Here is a 19,545-nt window from a genome sequence, read left to right as displayed (position 1 = left end):
GGGATATAGGTAATGATGACAATTAATAATAATAACATCAGCTCCTATTTATTTATTTAAATATTTATTTATTTGGCTGCAACGGGTCTTAGTTTCTGTATGTGGGCTCTTCACTGCGTCACACACACAGACTCCCTCTAGTTGTGGCACCTGGGTGTGAGTAGTTTCAGGACTTGGACTCTCTAGCTGCGGTGCACGCGCTTACTTGCTCAGAGGCACATGGGATGTTAGTTCCCCGACCAGGGACCAAACCCATGTCCCCAGCACTGCAAAGTGCCACTGGATCACCAGGGAAGTCCTTTAGCTCCTATCTATTAACTACTCCCCTAAAGTTACTGCCTCCAAACCCAGTGTTTCAGAACCTAGAAAAATTTGAGCCTAAAAGGTCATCAGGCCTCTCACTTTATCATTCAGGAAACTGAGGCATAGAGTGGGTAAGGAGTCCAGAAAATTAAGTGACCTGTCCAAGATTACATGCAAGTTGGCAGTACTAGAGGCTATAGTTATCTCAAAGCATTTAATGTAGAACAATATACACACAGAAATATTTATAAAACAATAAAACATTGTCAAACAATTTTAGACAGATTATAACTGCTTGCTCATTTTTCCCTCTTTCTTTTGTTTCTTTCTCAAAATCCAAACCAAACTCCTTAGGAAGGTGCATCTTGAACTAAAAGGCAGCTTCTTCATCAATAAATTGGGGATAACCTTGGTTAGACCTCTATGCAAAGATGCAGTGAAGGTAAATGAGATGAATCTGAAAGTGCTTTGTGTACTTCAGAAGTATTAGCCTTATTAGCAGTAAAGAACCCCCAAGTTAAAACAGGATAATTTCTGGACAAATAAGTTGGCGCAGTGCCTTAATAGGAAAGCTGACTCATTGCCAATTTAGCCCTGGAACCTGAGACATTAAAATAATAATTTTGAGCAGCTAGGTTTCCTACTAAGCTGGCTGAAATCACTTAGAGGATTAGCTTTTCACCTCTGGAATTTAAGTTAGGATTTCTTGAGTGAAAGATGGTCCATCACCCTTATTTTAACATATGAGGCAATAACACAAGTCTGTCTGCAGACACTGCCTCTCCTTTTGTTTTAAGGTTACAGAGAAGCAGTGTGAAGGGGGATGTCATACAGCTTCCCCGTTACCGATATTTCCTCATTTCTATTAATATGGCATCGGTTTGCTATGTGCTTACATATCATTGACCACTTTGTGATGGAGAGAAGGGAGGAGGATGGGTATTTGATCAGTCTCTTTCCTCATACTCAATCACATTTCTCTGGCTTTATTCAGGTAAGGGAGGAAACAGCTCGGAAACTCCACTGTAGTTGCCAACTGCCCCCTGCCAAAAAAATAAATAAAATAACCACACACACACACCCCACCAAAAGACTCAGTTCTGGAAATTTTCAACTTATTTTCTGTTTTTCCTTTATCTTGGTTTCTGTTTTTCCTTTATCTTTCACATTAAAATGGTCCCCAAATGCCTACCCTTTAAAACAAGGGTGGCCATTTGCTAACTTTATGGTCCTATTACAAGAAGGAGAATATAAGAATAAACTCTCTAACTTGTTTATATATATTAGTATACGTATTATTAGACTGGGGAGGGGATGCTCCCCAAATATTTGGGGATATCCCCCAATTCGGATATTCCCCAAATCCGAAGCTCCCTAAATATTTGCAGTCATTCATTCTGCAGGTATTTTATTAAGTACCGACTATGTGCCAGGTAGTACTCTTAAGACTGGGGGTCAAGTCACAGACCAGACAGCACAGAGATTTCTTTTTGGAACAAACAACTATAATAAGGAAGTATCTATCCAGTAGTGACAAGGGCTATGGGGAAAAGTAAAGCAGGTTAAGGGGTTTCCAGAGTGGCTGGGGGGTGTCTCTGCTATTTCATGTAGGGTGGTCAGGAAAGGCCTCCCCAGTATCAGATGACTTTTTAAGTTGAGACCTGAAATGATGGGATGACCCATGATGCCACCTGGAAAAACCCAACACATGTACTTTTATACTAGCTTGAAGTCCAGAACAAACAAGGAGATAAGCTGTGAAACTTCAGGAAAGTGAAACCTACAAATAATAAGGCTTATACAATACTTTGAACCAGCCCTCAATTTATCTCCAATGATCCTGAAACCCTGTTTAGTGACTACTTAATCTTTTAGCTAACTCAAATGCCTTACAGTAGTATCTCTTCACATACTAAGAGAATTTTCCAGTTAAGTTGTACAAACAACCCAAGCAGATAACTCAGGTGTCAATGTCTACTCTAAGGCCCTGATGAGTTGATTTGTCAGTGGGCGTACAGTAGGGAAAAAGAGCTGACACTAGCTGATTTTTTTATTGGCCATGCTTTCACAGTGAGAAAATTCAAAGAAAACTGGACAGTTATCCAGGTTTTAGAAAGGTCAATTTTTAAAGTTCTTTTAATTAAAAACAAAACAGTACCCTCCCTCCCCTCAAGAATGGCGACATACAGCAGCAACAACAAAATCAATAAGCTAGGTAAGGTTCCAATGTCTCCTTTTGTTCCTACTAAGTAAATGTCATCAGCAATTATACCGATAGACTTGTCTGTGTGTGCGCTAAGTCACTTCAGTCCTGTTTGACGCTTTGTGACCCTATTATGGATGGACTGTAGCCCACCAAGCTCCTCTGTCCATTGGATTCTCCTGGCAAGAATACTAGAGTGAGTTGCCATGCCCACTCCAGGGAATCTTCCAGACCCAGGGATTGAACCTGTGTCTTTTTACATCTCCTGCAGTGCCAGGCAGGGTCTTTACTACTAGTGACACCTGTGAAGCCCCAACTGATTGGTTTAAGTTCTTTTTATCTATGTTCTACAGTAATGGTAATAATGGATAATGATAGGAAATAACCCTTTTTTAAAAACAGACTGAAGAAAAGAGCCAAGAAACAAAATGGGCAACAAACTCTTTTAATCCATTTCCACAAAACTATGCAACCAAGAATTTTCCCCTGCTTGATAGCAAAACTTTCAGATGCATCAGAGTCATTATGAGAAAAACTGAGTGTGAGTCTCACATTTTATTGAGATTTCTGATTTATCTGGTCTAAAACAATATATACATGTGTGTACATATACATATACATGTATACACATGCTGTGGATATGGACAGTTTTAAAGCAGTTTATAGATTAAGAAATACATGATGTGGAATCATGTCTGTAAAAGGATACAACATAATTGCTGGCTATAAAATAACAGTAATTAGCAATCTATTAAAAAATTTTGACCTTTGTAATCTGAAATATTTTAAAATAAGACTTCAAATTATAATAAGGTTGTAAATTTGTCATATAAACTGTGAAAACGTTATAGTGATTTGATTGGGTTACACTTAAACTGACACACACAGGTGATGGCAGAAAGTTGGAAAATCATTCATTCAAGGAGGAGTCCAAGAGATCAGGAAACATAAGGCAAACTGTGGTGTTCACAGAATAAACTGTTTTACATAATGCATTAATTACACTTTAAAGTAATATGCTTGGTATCTTTTTTTGTCAGCTTCCAGATACCTTTTCAGGTGAAGCACCTCCACATTTAAAGTAATGAGACCAACTGCTAATCTGGGAAATATATAATCAGTACACTACAGAGTATCCCCAAAGTCTGGAAACATAAGGGAAATAATGTATTTATTATGCTATTTTCCAGAGGAACAATTATATCCATTGCTTTAAATTTGGAGACACTTTACCTGAAAGGTATTTGTAGGTTGACAAAAACAGATTGGGCATATTATTTGACTGGGCATATTATGTGCCCATATTATTTGGGCATAATATTGGGCATCTTATTTCATTTTAATTTATCTTTTACTGAGGTAACACTGGCTTTTAACATTATATAAGTTTAATGTGTACATTATATTTATACTACTGTGTACACTACGGAATAATGGCCATATTATTTTAAAATCACTAACACATTTTCTAAGTTTCCTGACTTTTTGGGCTCTCTGTAGCTGTTGAGTGTCTGCTATGTGCCAGGCACTGTGTCAGGCGTTGGGTGTGCAATGGGGAACTAATATGGTTCCCCTCTTACATCAATTACCATCTACTCACAGGAGCAGAACATAGATCTTCCTGGAACTGGGTTAAAATGTCTACATTTTGACAGTGACATTAGGAATGAACATAGCTGTTAAGAATGAATGAACAAAAGAGAAAGGAAGGAAGGAAAAACGTTCAGTCCAGTAGGATTAGAAACATAAAATTTTAGAACTGGAAGGAAATCTTAGAGATCATCTAATTTAGTGGCTCTTAACCACAGCTGGGCATCAAATTACTTGAGGAGCTTTTTCAAGTTAAATGTGCAAAACCCCACCCCAAACCCACTCCCTTAAAAAACCTCTCTGCATTTGCTCCATAGGTGTTTATGATTCACATCTCTGGTTAACATGTACTGACCTGGACTAAGTCCCTTACTTCGCATATGAGGAAACTGAGGCCCAGAGAGGCTGAGTGGGCTGATGAGAAATCACACAGCTATTGTACTACAGTCCAAATTTTCTGATTTTCAGAAAATGAAAATAAAAAAACTTCTGCACTATTATACCACATCACCACTGTCTATTCTTGAATTTCCGCTCAAGAAGAAATCAGGATAAACGTACAAGTACTGTACATTTGAACTGTGGTGTTGGAGAAGACTCTTGACAGTCCTTTGGACTTCAAGGAGATCAAACCAGTCAATCCTAAAGGAAATCAGTCCTAAATATTCATTGGAAGGACTGATGCTGAAGCTGAAACTCCAATACTTTGGCCACCTGATGTGAAGAACTGACTCGCTGGAAAAGACCCTGATGCTGGGAAAGACTGAAAGGAAGGAGAAGAGGACGACAGAGGATGAGATGGTTGGATGGCATCACTGACTTGATTGACGTGACTTTGAGCAAGTCATGTTGGGAGTTGGTGATGGACAGGGAAGCCTGGCGTGCTGTAGTCCATGGGGTCGCAAAGAGTCAGACACAACTGAGTGACTGAACTGAACACGTACTTGACCAAAAGTTCCTGAACCAAAGTAAAAAAGTCACTGTGTACAGGCAACATAAAAACATAAAAAATAAAGACCCATCAAGTACCATGGTAACCTGGTTGCTCCCAGCTTAAACAGCCAAGTCAAGCCAGTTTAAAATACTCGCACACAAATATCTATTCCCATCAGTTTCCATTTCAGCACTGCAATGAATAATACTTTTGGTTTTTGTGGGTAAGGAGAAGAAGAGAGTGATTTCTTTTCTGGTTTATTTCTAAAATTTAGAAGGTTAAAAAAAATATGTTTCCAGGACTTCAATATAAAGAAAGCCTGGTCTGCTTTTAACACGTTTGGCAGTACTTGAGGACATGTTTTTGGCTATTAGCCTGACAAGCTGTTTAAGCTTATAGAAGACCCACAAAGGGAACTTATATGATTAAGTTAGTTAAACACAAACATCTTCTCTGTATATTTTATTCCCTCCCTTCATACTCACAAAAACATAAAAGGCTAAGGCATTTCAGAACTGGGTGAGGGGGCAAGTTATTTATCACTTCAGCTCTCTTCTCAAGGCTTGTGTAAATAAGAACTGAAGCAACTCAATGAAATTATTCATACGACCCTTGCGGGGAACAAAGCTCAGCATCAGAAAGGAGTTCAAAATTCCGACGAAGCAGATGCATTTTCTTACAAGAAACATCTGTGATATTCTAATGCACTTCAGACCTAACTTTATCTCTTTCTAAAAATTATGTAACAGGCACACACTTCAAGCACTGAACATACTTATTAATTACATAGTCACAGAAGAATTTAAATGCAGTCTCCTTTTGACATACATTATAACAAGTATTCCAATACCAGAGCACTAAGGAGTCTTCTGACATAAAATTTAACAGTTCCTTAAATTGTTTGGCAGATATTTTGAAGCAAAACAAAATGCCACACTAAGTCTTTTCCAGTTCCTAATGATGGAATTTAGATTATTCAAGCATGTAAATAACAGAGTTGGAAACATCAATTACAGTTAACAAGTTATGAGTTTCTTTAGAAGAATACCATATTATTTACTTATCATTGAGATAAAAGACAGAAAAAGGGAAAGTACAAATGCCTTTGGTGAAACTATACCATGATCTAAATCAGTTTACTATTATTAGATTGAAAGAGGGTTGGTTGTATATGTGTGTGTATCCAGAATACAGCAGTGCAATGAGGGCAGAGGAACTGGCCAATATATAAATAGGTTTTAACAGACTTTCCAGTCCAACCATAGTAACTATATTAGGTTCTGTCCCTACAAAACCACATGGGCCTGGGTGGGCTGAGTATTTGGCAGGCTGGGCTGCTCAGCTGGTAAAGCAACATAAACCTCATTTTACCTTGAGTTGAATAAATTTCCTCTGAGACAGTTTGCTTAATTGAAAGAGTTTTCAAGGAGAAAGGACAAGTCTAAGTGTTGGTTGGTGGGCGCTCCTTACACTAAAGCTAACCTCGCACCTTCTTCTAGCTTTGATCAAAGGCCTCTACCATCATTCATTCGTGGTAGCACTCTGGATGCAGGCAGTAACCTAACCTCCAGGATCTAACAATCCCTAGCAGCCTGGGTTAATTTCAGCTGTCTCTACAAGGGCTACATGAAACATGGCATTTACAAATTTGGATTATACAGCACTATTTATTATGTGATGGAAGATTTCCAAAAATGCCAGAAGAGATGTTGGCACTTATGCAAGTCAACTACTGTTCAGCCCAAAGAAGCACTATATTCTGTGGGATGCTTTTGCCAGGACTGAAAGAACCTATGTGAAAACACCCTAATTGGGACCATCTTAGCACCTCAGCTATTGGATACCCTCTGGCTCTAGGTGTTATGTTTCAAATGGGCCAACAAACCATCCTAGAAACAGAACCTCCCAGTCCTGTAACTAATCCCTTCACTCCAAGTCCTGAGAGTGTATATTTTCTTATTTTCAGATTTAATAAGGCAAGTATATCTGGTAGCTATTAAAAGATTTAAGCCATTGCTGTTTTAAAAGGTTTCAGTATTCAGAGATTTCAAGCCCATAGAGGGGGCAATGTGGCAGGTTTGGATGCTGTAGAATGGTGAAATTATTTCCCTGGTTCTCTTCCTGTGCCCCCTTCCCCCACCAGCCCACTGTTTTAAGAATGTTCTTATTGACCTTCCTCTACCCTTTTACTGTGTCTTTAACACATGTTCACGGGTTCACAAAAAGAAAACTAGAAGAATCTGAAGGAAAGACACTGTACCAAAGAATCTTCAGTGACCTAAATAGACAATTACAATGACAGATCCATAAAGAAGGAGGCAGAAAAACTTGAAACATTGGCTACTTACAATACAAGGTCAGATAATCTTTCCTTCTTTTCTTCTTTGGGGAAATCCAAACAGTTGTACAATGGTTCTTTAAGTTTTCCTTTATTGGACAGTCCTCATGCTTGCACAAAACCAAGAGCCATCCTAGAAAACCAGGGCCAATACTGTATCACATTAAGTGGTGGCTATTTTATATCAGACTTTTTTTTAAAGGTGACAAAAATGGGGTTGGTGGGGAGAAGGTGGTTATAAAAAAACTTCACAGGAAACCAAATAGCCTTTATTTAAATTAAAAGCAATCACAGGCTGATTCTTGGAACATACTTGGAAATGCTTTTTGGCATGCAGCTGCTACATGCCGCCAATATTGTGTGTAATTGGAAACATTTCAAACAGAATTGTTACCAAAGTCAAAGACCATAATTGCAAGCCGTGGGATCTGCGTTGCAGATAAAAGCAGGGCAGCTCAGGGAGAACATGCTGCACCCAGGGGTCTCCTTACTGGCAGCGTCTGACTACAATATTTTCACTGTATTATCGACGTCTCTTTCTTTCCAGATCCCCAATGAGACAAGAAGGAAACACAGCGAAGTGTACACAAAGCAAAAACTGGTAGGTGCTATAAATCAGCGGTCAGGACAAAACTCTTAGAAAGGAGTACATGACTTCAGTACTTGAACAACTGAAATAACACAGCCTTCACTTTTTTTTTCCCCCCTGAAGTGTAATCCACTAGAAATAAAAGGCTTCTCTCCCAAGAGTTTCCTTCAGACTTACCAGTGAGAAAAATGCAACTGCAGTCAAATCGGTCAGTTGTTTTTTAGGATCGCTTAGGACCAAGTTACGACAGGAGGGAAAAAACGTTAAGTCCAGGTAAATGACAGCTGCTTGCTAGTTTGTGGCTCTAAGTTTTAGAATGTTTACACTGGCTTCTACTCTGCTGACACTTTTATTTTTATTTTACATTTAAAATCTCTCTTCATAGGGAAATGAATCTGGAAAGGTCTAATCAGTTCAGGCTGGGCAATCGCTCTTGTTCTACAGAGGTCTCTTCAAAACTGACCAACATGCATTTTAGAGCTTAGTCTAAACAAGCATACAGAACAGAGACACAGGGAGGATTTTACATTCTCTTTGAGAGGTTTGAACCCCCAGGGGACTGGAAATAGTCAGAGCCAGTGGACCACTGGCTCAGGAACGGTTCTTGGAAAAATCATGTCATTCTGGCACATGGGAAAGGGTCCGATTATTCTGTCATGTCTCCGGGCCAGGAGTGTCATGACATCAGCGGGCTCCAACTTGTGAAGCCTGTCTCTTCCCACCATCCTGCCTTCAGGAGAGAGGGGAGTGAGGGAAGTGGGGAGTGAGGTAGATCCCAGTGCAATTTTGGGCCAGGTCTTTTCCACTGTTCATAGATGTTTCTCCACCAACACACACATGGTTAACCTCTGCGACTTCAGTTGTGCACGGCAGTAGACAAGAAGGTTGGGTACTGGTTCCTGGCAGTGCTGGGGGCTATGCTTGCTTGTGTCCAGAGATGGAAGAGTCCAGAAGTGGGGCCGCCTGGGTCCTGGCACTTGGCTCTGGCTCCACGTGCCACTTGAGGTTTCGAGGAACAACATCGAGGCAGGACTTGGCACCCGGACTATTGTCATTTCCTCTCCCAGCTCATGTGCTCACAGAGACCTTCTAAAGATACCAGGGCACAACACACTACTGCTTTGTTCTGAGACCAGACAGCAAAGCAGGAGTGGACCCTCAAAATACCAACCAACCAACCTAGAAACACAACTCACTCCCTTTCCTAACTCTCTTTATTGTGACATAATTAGACCTGCATTTAAGCAAACTGAATATTCTCACTTGAAGGAGTTAAACAATTAGTACTATTTTATGTAACCCGGGGGGAAAAAAGAGCTATTTTTCTCCCAAGTGGAAGGCGTCTACCCTAGTCCATTGGCATCTTTAACAGTTTTATGCACAGATGAGGATCACCTTGACTTTTAAAATTACTTTCCTTCTTTAAAAGGAAAAATTTACCCTTTATAAACTACTTTAACCAGAAAATTAACTGTAGTAACTAGAATAGTCTTTTCTGAAAATTGTTTCCTGTAACATGGGCATTCTCAACTACTACATATATACCATTAAAACAGGTACATTTAATTCCTGGAGAATCATTAAAAAAATTCCTGATCCGTTTCATGAGTATTTTGAAGAGTCAGTCATAATACTCAACTCCCTTTTGTTTGATTTTCAAGTAATTATAAAAGCTTTTAGAGAAATTATCTCACAATGCCACTTTTAAAAACTTAGATTTCAGCTTTTAAAAATTCTAACTTAAGAAATTTTACATTGTTACCTCTTTTCTTTTGTGTCTTTTCAGTTATCATAGGAGAGGTTATCAGGAGTAACCAGACTTTTACCTACATCTGACTCTAAACTTTATAGTTTAGCTATTAACTCTTATAAGGGTCTTTTCTTCATTCAGCTGATATTAGCTTTTACTTGGTGACCCTCATTTCAACCTCCTTAATTAGAGAGAGAAACGGTGGTTCCATGGACCCTGATTTTAAAAACATGATAAACTTTTAAAGGTTCAGTGGTATTACTGGCAGAACTGATTGAATCTGTCATGTGAGTAAAATATATCACTTTTCCTTAAAGACCTGTGAGCCAACAGGGTCACTCAGTGATAAATCACAAATTAGTAGCAGATTAAGAATGGAAAAATTAACTTACAAAACCCATTTGCTTATATCAATATGGCTCCCCCTATGTTCCATCCAGTCCTTTAGCCCTCCAGAAGTCCCTCCCTTTCCTTCCTTCCTAGGCTTAGTCATGAAAAGTCACTATCATTAGCCATGGTTTATTAAAACAGATTTTCAAGTTCATCAGCAGTGTGCTAACTTCCAACTGTGGGTAATGTCCATTTATTTCTAGCACCTTTTAGTTTTAATATGTAGAGCACATGCATTGTTAACCTTTAAATCCTTTGTATAAATATTTCTGGAAGGGCTTTAAAACATCTCCTCTGTATTTCCTGACTTGCCAGTTGACGGCATTTAGGAACTCCCTGGTACCAGCAGGTGCTGTATTTTGCTTTCTTCAGGTTCCAGCTGGGCTACAATGACAGATTCCTGTCCCAGGCCCGGCCTAGCCACCTAGGCTGGGACCACATGGAGGCAAGCTGAACCGGGCCCCACCAGACAGCAAGATAAATGACTGTTGTTTAAGTTTAAAATCCCCTGGTGGGAGTAAATATTGTTCCAGAGAAAAAGGCTTGACAAATATTGCGTCATCCTTCCAGAGCTGTCTTGATTAAAGCAGGATCTTTGGATTAAGTTGGTGCTCAATTCAGAATGTATCTATCTTGCTGTCACGGGATTTCCACCCCCCCTTCCTAAAGTCTGAAAACAGACATATTGTTGGGGATGGTCAAACAAGGCTACCGCCTCCCAAGCAGCTAGAGTCCACTCTGATAATAGAAGGCGACTGAACACTTCACTGAGGATAATGGAGACAGCAGAGGCTTAGTGGGAAAAGGCCAGTTGTCACCTAAGTGACAGGCAACAGCTGAGCTCACACATCTGGAGCCAGACCAGGGCAAATATTCAGCAACCCTCACCCGTCTACACCTTGGGTTTGTCTGAAGTAACAGATGGAAGTTCCTTTCACTCCACAAGCACATTAAAAAATACCTGACAGTGAACCACACTGATTACATAACATCAGCAGCAAACACCCTTCTGAGGAACTGGTTAAAATTGGGAGGTAGACAAAACTGTACCGCAGGTACACACAATTTCATTACATATAACCTCTTCTTCATAAAACCCATCCTAAAAGCCACATAAATATACATGCTTTTTATAGCACAAATGCAACTGAATTCCTTGGGAGAGGCAAGATCCTTACATGTTCTTTTCCTTTAGGCAGTTCCCATGCTGTGTTCACCTTGCTCAGGGCCGCAGCCGCTCTGCCTCCCATACTCTTCAAGAAATCAGCAACCAAACGTGTTTGGCTTGTGATTCTGAACCCTCCTTAGGCAAGCTGGAACGCAGAGCCAGAGCGGTGCCAGCCGTCCTCCCCCCACCCCCACCCCCACCTCCTTCTTCAGCCTCCTGAAGACAATCTGTGGACAATTTCCCCAAAGTCCCCAAAATAACACGGCACTGCCAACAGTCACCGGCGATGCCGTTTGTTTTTCTTAGAGGGCAATGAAAATTTAACAGCTTTCTGCTGCATCCTGAGTCCAGGTCCTGCTAATTATTAACATGCCCAGTTTCTTTAACTTTTTCTGCCCAAAGGGAAGTCGACGCGCCCATTCCTTCTCATATTCGTGTTGCATGCAGAAAACACCACTGCTGGGGCGGGAGGTAGGGGGCTGACGCACCCCAGGAAAATTTAAGCAATCGAGCCTTTCCCCGGAGCGTTAGGGGAGAGTCGGCACCCTGCCTCCGGACGCCGGTAGGTGACAGGCGATCCTAAGCGGCGGACACAGACCAATGCGCCCTGGCCTCCCTGCGCCCCGCAGCGCCCCAACTCTGGGGCCCCTGAACGGGTTTACACGCAGGAAAGAATCAAAGGAAGAGTTGGTTGTGCTGCAGCCAACAGGAGCGGTGCGGGCAGCCTATCTGAAGCCCTCTGGTGCCGCAGCCCCAGTATCTGCTTTCACGGTCTACACAGCCCAACAAACCGGTTCTGCCCATCTCCCGCATTTTCTGCGACACCGAACCACTCTGAGTGTCAGATGCCCCGCAGTGACGCGGATCTTTTCGGCCCTTACCCCGCGGCGCTAGCCCCCCACCGCCGCACCCGCAGCCCCTCTGCAGAGCCCACTCACCCCAGAGAGGGAGCGGGACTCGGCTGGACGGTCGTCGGCTCTGCGGCGGGTCTGCGGACCCGCCGTCCGCGGTGTCAGCGACGGGCGAGGGCGGGCAGCACCGGAATCATCCGGAACCCGGGACGTGGCCGTGCCGGCCGCGGCGCCCCTCGCGGAGGTCAGCGCTGGCGGCGCGAGGCGGGCACGCTCCGGAGCGCGCTGTCTGGCGCGGCGGCCGCGGGAGGCGGCGCTCGCGGGGCTGCAGGCGGAGTGCGCCCGGCTCCCCAGCCCCGTCCGCGCCGCCGCGCACCCCGCCCTCGGCCGGCCGCCCGGCGCGAGCGAAAACGCGGAACGCGGAACCTGCCGCGGTATCCGGGCCGCGCGCGCCCACGCGCCCCCGGCTCGGCTGCGAAAGGCTGGAGGGTTAGGCGGCGGATTCCGGCGGCCGAGGGCGCGGGGAGACCGGGCTGGTTGGACCGGCTCGGCGCCGCGGGAGGGCTGAGCTGAGCGCGGGCAATCTGCGGGATGAAGTTCGCCTGGGCGCAGCCGGGGTTCTCAAGTGCAGTCGGGTCTTCTCTGCCCCGCCCCCAATTACACGCTTTTTTTTTTTTAAACCAAGCATTCTGATGGATGGAAAGACAGGAAGGGTGAACGAGCAAAAAAGACAAACCCAATTTCCTCTGATCAAACGGTTTCGGGGTTGCCTATTTGGGTTTCTCTTCCTTTGGCGTGGTCGGGGCGGGGTAGTTAATTAAACTCTTACTTCGATTCCTTCCGGCGCGCCTCGCCTCGCTGGGGACTCGATTGTACTCGATCCTATCTCGTGTAATCCCACAGGCTGGGCTGTCTCCACCTCAGAGCAAGAAGCCACAGATTCAGCCTCAAGTCCGTTCCCTCTCCTCCCCGACGACCCTGGTCATCTCAGTAAAAACTCAAAAAATCCGAGGAGTGCATGTGAAAACCTCAGCTCATCGCAATGTCCCGGCCTGAGCCAAGTTAGCGTGTTGCACTTAAAGTCGTATTGAAAATACTAATTTCATCACGATGATCATTTTCCATTGGCCAAGCTACTCTCCATGTTTTCAGTCTGCCCAGTTTCCAGGGCTGGGCTCTCAGGCGCATTTTCTCAGATGAAGTGGAGCTCAGCCTGTTTGAAAGTTCTGCCCTGACATCTGGGTCGCCTTAGAACCTTAACCCTCCTCACTCGTTCCAGTTCCAGACCAGTGGAGTTTCATTCCATGGGGGTACTGTTTCCCCCGGGGTTGCAGAAGGTTGCAGACAGCAGCTGTTGAGCCCAACTTGACAGGTGTCTCTGCAAATCTAGGGCTTCCTTGACCTCTCAATCCCTTCTACAACTCTCTAGGACACTGTAACATCTTCCTGAAAGATGAGGGTGTGTGCATGCGTGGGGAGGGGGGGGGGGGGAGGTGTTAATTGACGCATTTTTAAATTTCTTCAAGAAAAAACAGCCAATTTCAGAAATTTTCAGAGCACCGAATCTCTTCTATTTTTAACTGGGAGTAAAATAAGGGAATACTGAACAAATTCGGAGTTGATGAAAAAAGGATATAAAGCAATAACATTTAAGACAAAATGAAGGGGTAACAGTACAAATCTAAGGAAACGTTTGGCCACAGCCCTGTGCTCTGCAATTCAAAACCTGATTTAGATTTCCCTGCACTGTGAAACTTTCTCACCTCTAGATTCACCCCTGAGTTTCTAAACCTCTGAGCACAGATCTTTCGGGAAACAAGACTGTTGCTTTTGAAGTAACTCCACTTTTTCCCGGTGTTTGTAACTGATGGGAATCTGGGGGAAAACAACCTAGGCTGTCTTGCTCCTCAGCATTTTTTTTGGAATTGTGTGTGTTTATCTTAACAGGGTTACAAATGCCTCTATTAAGCTGTAGACTTTTAGCTTCTACCTAAACTCCAGAACTGCCAAGAAGACTGACAAAATGATTTATTCCACCATAGAGGTTGTGAAAACCAGTACTTATAAGGGCAAAGAGTCCACTTTCCATCTGTGGGTGCCTGTCTACTGTTTCAATGGAGACCTTGAAGTGAAAGCTAGTTTTCCAATAAACTGAATGACACAGTGGGATAGAATCAGTGGAGGATGGAGTGGAGGAAAATTGTCACTGAACTCCTGCAGCTGCATCTTCATGAGAAAATCCTCTCTGATGGACCAGTAGGCACTTGGGGCCAGCAGAGTTGGGTATGGAGAAGCTCAAGAGAAGGATATTTATGGAAGGTGCAGTTGAATCTCCCTATTAATTGGAGACTATGCTACTTTCGTACGATGAGAAATAAATCAATAAATCAATCTGATATCAGAGGACTTACAGCTCTATGGTGGCCTCACAAAGGTTTCATTTGTTGAGCACCTATTGTTTGGTAGCAAACATGTTGGGCACTGTAGGGTATTCACAGTTGCCAGTTGAGGGATCACTGTCTGTTTAGACAGTGCACTGAGCAGCATCTTTTGGAACAAAAGATAACAGAAAAGATGAACACTTGGTCTTCAGCCAGGACTCCCAAAATTACTTTGGAGGGTACATGTGATAACTTGTGGTCAGAGAAATTTGAGTTCAAATCTCAACCCAGCTGCTTACCAAATGCAGCCTAGAATAATGTAGTTGGGATTAAAGTGGTGCTTAGGTTCTTCATTTGTAAATGAGGATAATAATATCCACCTCTAGAGAGCTGCTGGGAGAATTGAATGCTAGGCATGCAGAAACGACTCAGCAGGTGGAAAGTTTATACAGTGCTGGTGTATAAGGCATTGTCTCACACCACCCTGCCCTACACCAGCCTCCAAGCAAAGTCCTGTAAGTTAGGAAAGAACCATTTTGGACTTAATCTGCAAAAGTATTCTTCATTGTGGACTATTCTGTTTCTTCTGGGTCTTTTATCCTAATGGTGTTATTTTCTTTGTCTACACAAACGAACATGGTACCAAATCCTTTTCTTTTTTTTTAGAAATTTCCTTATTATTATTTATTAAGCACTAGCTTAATACTGAAGACATTTCAAATCACCAGTCCACAGCTCATTCTTCCCCACCCAAATTCTTAATAAAGAGCTCTTCAAGTAAAGACACACTCTCTTCTGTCTTCTGTATAAAACTTTATGAAATAAAGGCAAAGAAATGTGCGCATCTTGCTGTAAATGCTGCCCACAGCTGTGGAGACAGTGTCTGTCCAAGGCGGTCTTTACTGTACAGGTCTGGAAAGACTCTTGTTCATGAATTGTCTCTTCACAAAGCAAGTCCGCCACTTGTTGGGTTTATCATTCTGATGGTCAAAAACTTTCTCACAAAGTCTCAGTGCAGCCTCTTGCCTCAGCTGTTGTAAGTAGGCCCTCATCACTTCATCTTCCTGTTTGTTTGCAGGTTTGGCGTAAATGGCATTAAGAGGAAAACCAAAGGCTCTCTGGGAATGGGAAAATTAGTGTTTCCCAGTGTATACATTTCTTTCTCGCCTTGGCTTTTAGAATTGCACTTTTGGAGTTTCTTTAGACACCCAGAAATGTAGAGAGTTGTATATATCAAAGTCGTATCGGCTTCATTCTTAATTTCATAGATTTTGAAGAAGACATTGGCCTTAAAGTAATAGATAGCTTCATCCACAATATCTGTATCTTTTGTCTCTCTAGGGGCAGGTCCTTTGAACTGACTTTTGATAGGCAACAGTGCCATGTTTCCAAAGAGTTTGGTGTCAGGGTCTATGAAGGAAGAGAGGTAAGCTGGCATCTTGGAGGCGCCCAGGTCTCAACCCCAATGAAGAGAATCTCCAAATCTTTTACAAATAAATCAATTCACTTAGAGAATGTCTATTTTTCTTTTATTTATTTATTTTTCTATTTTTCTTTTAAAGCTTTGATAACAAATGCATATTTTTGTAAATGACATCTTTATACACTGAAGCATGTCCTTCAAACGTTCATGAGTTGGGGTCTTTACTTCCAGTATCTCAGAATGCAATTTATTTGGAAATAGGATCTTTATAGAGATAATCAGGTTAAAATGAGGTTGTTGGGCGAGCTCTAGTCCAGTATGACTGCTGTTCTTCTAGAAAGAGCAAACAGATATGCACATAGGAAGAATACCCAGTGAAGAAGGCAGAGGTCAAGGTGATGTGTCTTACAGATAAGCCAAGGAACCACCAGAATCTCAGCATGAGACTTGAGCATAGATTCTTCCTCATGGTCCTTATGTTAGGGGAAGAACACTGACTGAAGCCACCCACCCTGGTCAGGCACCATAGTAACCATTTGCGCTGTTATTTTACAACAGGGTATCCTACTAAGGAACACAGAAGTAATAAGCCATCACCAACCCAAAGAGTTCAAGAAAGGTCAAATGGAGATGCCACGTGTCCAACCACCTCACAGAATCCTTCTTGCTGGCATCCATCTTGGCTGAGAAATGTGTGCGCCACCAGGAAGGACCCTGAGTCAGAGTGATTGGCCAGAGAAAACCTGGGAACTAATCCCATCACGATAAAACCTGAGACTGTGAGCCACGTGGCAGAGAGTTCTCCTGGGTTCCCTTACCTTCATACTCTCCGCCAGGGCACCCGTTCCCAATAAAGCCTCTTGCTTTGTCAGCACGTGGTCTCCTCAGACGATTCATTTATGAGTGTTAGACAAGAGCTCCCTTTCGGGCCCTGGAAGGGGTGCCCCTTCCTGCAACACTTAGAAGGCCCCAACCTTGCTGACACCTTGATCTCCGCCTTCTAGCCTCTAGGGCTGTTAGACAATACATTTCTCTTGCTTAAGGCATCCAATTTGTGTACTTTGTTATGGCAGCCCCAGCTAACATGCAATTCCCCACCAAGTCATGTTATGAAGGCCGTGGCTCATGGAAGAATATTTTCACATGAAGATGAATAATTCCCAATGGTTTAGGCCACAAGCTTGGGATTTTAAAAAGCAAGAGCCTGATGATATTGGCAGGCTCTGTTTGATTCCCAGGTCTACTGGATTCCTAGGCTTTCTTGGTACCTGTTCCTTGTGTCTCGTTTGCCCACATTTGGGACTCTTTCCTGACCTGCAGACTCAGCCCTACTTAGTGTTTCCAGAATGAATCATCCTGACCCTGTGATGACCTGCATGGACTTAGCCGTAAGGCGTGTTTGCCTGCTGAGAAATCCTACATAGGCTTCCCAGAAGTTTCCGGATAGATTGCACCCTATTTGGTTATCCTAAAAGGTCTTTCATATTTATACTCTGCTAATCTTTCTAGTTTCTCTTTCTACCACCTCCAATCCTTGTCTGCTCTTACCGTGTTAAGTTATTTGGAGTTCCTCGAAAGCATCAAGCTATTTCATGCCTCTGTGCTTTGAACACACCTAGAATGTTACCCACTGATAAAAGTCCTCTTTTTTGTTTTTTTTTTTAAAGGTCCTCTTTAACTAACTCTTGCTTATCTTTTAAAATTCAACCCAGGCATCATCTTCTTGATAGTCCATTGACATGCATATTTGTTTTTTTTTGCCCATCCATCATTTCTTTCTCCTTTGTAATGCCCCAAATTTCCTTCGGGGAACCACCTTCCTTCTCTGTGAGTGCACAAGGTTTCACTGGAGACTCCTCCCTGGTTTGCTGTTGGGATCATGTGACCAAGGCCTGGAAATGGAGCACTCCTGATCAAAAAATTGGTTCAGGGAAGGGCATGTGATCCAAGTCAGATCTGGGGATTTTCGTACAAGATTATAGGAATTCTACAACAAGAAATTCAGCAAATCCGTACTGAGCACTATTGTACCAGCTACCTTTTTTGCTGGAAATTCAACAGTAAACCAAAGTCTCTACCCCTATGGATCTTCTTTGAGCCTCTGGATCAAACTCTATCTGAAAACAACTGTCACTGCGCTTGTCAAATTAAATCAATATCTTGTTTTTGTTGTTTAAGCCAATTAGGGGTTGAAATGACTTGAAATTAAAGAATACTAACTGATACCTTCTTCCCCCATATATATTCCACTTTGTTCAACTTTCTACTCCTTTATCACTTCATTTATTTATTTGATTAATTAAACCTGACCTTATTCCATCAAAGTTTTGTTCACTTACAATTATGCAACAATAACATGCAACAAGCTAATATGAAATTGTAATTTGAAAATAGGTATGAAATGTGAAGCAGAAATGAGAAAAATTCATAAAATTCACCCCATAAAGAATGGGGCACAATTTATTGTATAGGTTTATAGCAGCCAGTATAACAAGGGTTACATAATCCTTACACAACTGATAATGTATTTAAGATTAAGGAATTGTATCAAGAGAAACACAACTATTGCTAAATCAAAGAGCAGAAAGTGGCACCCTCACCCCCAGATCTTCATGAAAAAGGCTCTAGAAAAATGATAAACAGTGTCCTCAACAAAATCTTCATAGAAACATACAACAGTATGTCTCTTGAGGCTGTTTCTCAGAGTATCCCTCAACTCATTCTTCAGAAAATCCGTGTTTCAGAAGGAGCAATTTAATTTGCTTCATTTTGTGACAGACACTTCACAGAGTGTATAGCAATTACATTAAAGTGAGAGGTCCAGAGTGTTCTGGTAGTACATAGCAGGAGCAAGCTACACAGCTGGAGGGGACAGAGGTAGAGTCATAGACGTTTTCCTGGAAGAAGAGGCACCTGAAAGATGAGCGAACCTAGGGAAAGATGTGTGTGTATGTGTGTTTGTGAGTATGTGCGTGTGTGTACAGGTATTCAAGCATTTTAGGCAGAGGGAACATCACGTGTAAAAGTGAAGTGTGTGCACATGCTCAGTAGTGTCTGACTCTTTGTGACCCCATGGACTGTAGCCCGCCAGCCTCCTCTGTCCATGGGATTTCCCAGGCACTGTGGTGGGTTGCCATTTCCTCCCCCAGGGGATCTTTCCAACCCAGGGATCAAGGCTGTGTCTCCTGCATCTCCTGCTTTGGCAGGCAGATTCTTTACCACTGAGCCACCTGGGAAGTGAGATGGTGAGTGTAAATATGGCAAGTCTGAGAAACTGAAACATGTCCCGTCTGGCTGCAGTCTGAGGAGCAGGGGGAGGGCTGTGGTGGAGGTTTGGATATGAGCCTTGAGAGATGGGCAGAGGCTGGGTCATGAATGAACCTAAAAGCAGGAACAAGTTTGATGGGGACGATTCAATTTTGGATGACAAGAGCAAATAACCTTCATATTGACTAAGAAGTTAAGTAGGAAGGAGTTAGGGAGAAAGTGGTGTGCAAGAATTCAAAAGAAGAGAGTATTCCAGAAGAGAGGAGTACCTTCCCTCTTCTGCTAAATTTTAGATTGTGCAGAGCAAGGTATGTCCCATGGAGCCCTAAGAGTTCTCTCAAACCCCTAAATTAAGAGA

General features: G+C 42.6%; 1 protein-coding gene and 1 pseudogene across 4 annotated transcripts in view; both read right to left on the bottom strand.

The window, feature by feature from the left end:
* Positions 1-13,094, bottom strand: part of PRICKLE1 (prickle planar cell polarity protein 1) — a 115,785-nt gene extending 102,691 nt beyond the window's left edge. Inside the window, exons 1-2 of one of the 4 annotated variants that reach the window (XM_043886614.1) lie at positions 12,946-13,094; positions 7,379-7,501 (exon numbers count right to left, since the gene is read on the bottom strand). The gene's annotated coding sequence lies outside the window, so the exon portion shown is untranslated. Of the gene's footprint in view, positions 1-7,378; positions 7,502-11,275; positions 11,410-12,203; positions 12,308-12,945 lie in introns of those variants that run through there. The other 3 variants (XM_043886630.1, XM_043886655.1, XM_043886649.1) reach the window with 3 other exon arrangements.
* Positions 13,095-15,396: 2,302 nt separating this feature from the next.
* LOC122678142 lies at positions 15,397-15,935 on the bottom strand (annotated as a pseudogene).
* Between the last annotated feature and the right edge of the window lie 3,610 nt (positions 15,936-19,545).

Source organism: Cervus elaphus, chromosome 3 (assembly GCF_910594005.1).
Source record: "Cervus elaphus chromosome 3, mCerEla1.1, whole genome shotgun sequence".
In the NCBI taxonomy this organism is placed as follows: Eukaryota; Metazoa; Chordata; class Mammalia; order Artiodactyla; family Cervidae; genus Cervus; species Cervus elaphus.
The sequence above is the reverse complement of the archived record's forward strand: the minus strand, read 5'-3'. Positions and strand labels throughout refer to the sequence as shown.